The sequence below is a fragment of the Tenrec ecaudatus genome, unplaced genomic scaffold, assembly GCF_050624435.1.
Source record: "Tenrec ecaudatus isolate mTenEca1 unplaced genomic scaffold, mTenEca1.hap1 Scaffold_538, whole genome shotgun sequence".
Lineage (NCBI taxonomy): Eukaryota > Metazoa > Chordata > Mammalia > Afrosoricida > Tenrecidae > Tenrec > Tenrec ecaudatus.
The window spans coordinates 450,591-452,025 of record NW_027459452.1 but is presented as its reverse complement, the minus strand read 5'-3'; positions in this window follow the sequence as shown (position 1 = coordinate 452,025).

Below are 1,435 nucleotides of genomic sequence, written 5' to 3'. Positions count from 1 at the left end.
TTGTGCAATTACTGCATATAATCAATTTCTTCCTTTTCATACTACGTGATGTCAGCTCCCCATTACCTCTTTCCTCCCCATCAATACACCCCAAGAACTCTTACTCCAGTTATTACCTCTACAGATTCACCCAATCTGGGTTTGATAAACCCCCAAACACAGAAAGATACATAACAGAGAATCAAGAAAGGTACCAAAATAACAAAATACAGCAGAGATAAGACCTAATCTAGAAAACAACAGCAAAACCCAGAAAATATTAAAAACTAGATAAAAGTCAAAGTGTATCTAAAGGGAGCTCAAATAACAAGATTTTAACCATTCAAGCCCTATTTATCATTTTAATTTACTATAATCGTCTTTCCAATACCAGCTGCCTGATAACCAGGTTATTCCTATCTCTCAGTGATAGTCAGAGGGGGGCCACTGGAGGCTTATTCCCTGTGGAGAACCTGAACATGTATTTTGGGCTCCCACTGTCAGCCATAGCTTTGTGAACACCAGAATGTCACAAATTTCAGCTCTGACAGCACTCCCTTCTTCAGATCTGGTTTATATAATTGATAATCCTTGGATCATCGATGATCGTGTGCTTCTTCCAGGTGAGTTTACTGACATCTCACTTAGATGGGTGCTTATTTGAAACAAGCTCCAATTATTTCCAACAGGGTTTTGTGGAGACCTTGGGTTTTTCTCTCTCTATAAAATCATACCATCTGCAAATAACTAGAACTTAATTTCTCTTTGCCCAATTGCACTCCCTTAATCTCTTGTTGCCTTTTGATTCTGGCTAGGATCTAGCACAATGCTGAATAAAAGTGGGGATAATGGGCATCTTTGTCTGGTTCCCATTTTCAATTGCAATGATTTCAGCTTTTCTCCATCCAGTATGATACTGGCTGTTGGATATTAAGATATGGACTTTAGTATATTGAAGAATTTCCTTATATTTAATTATTGTTTTTATTAGGAATGGGTGTTGGATATTGTCAAATGCTTTTTCTACATCCATCAATATGATCATCTGGTTCTTCTATATTTTGTTTATATGGTGGTATGAATCCCATTTGGGCATGAAGTATTATTATTATTTTGATATGTTGTTGAATTCTACTGGCCAGGATTTTGTTGAGAATCTATGTTCATGAGAGATATTGGCTTGTAGTTTTCTATTTGTGTGAGGTCTTCCTTTCATTGTCATTGGTTTAGTAAATTTTTCTCCATCTTTTGACTCTCAGTCTGTTTTTGTCTGTGAGTTTGAGGTGTGTTTCTTGAAGGCAGCAGATTGATGGATCTTGTTTCCTAATCCAGTCTGCTACTCTGTCTTTTGACTGGGGTATTTAGCCCATTGATTTTCATTGGTATTAATTCCAAATGCAGGTGAGTTACTATCATATTGTATTATCTGTGTTTGGGAGGGAGGAATCTATTCATG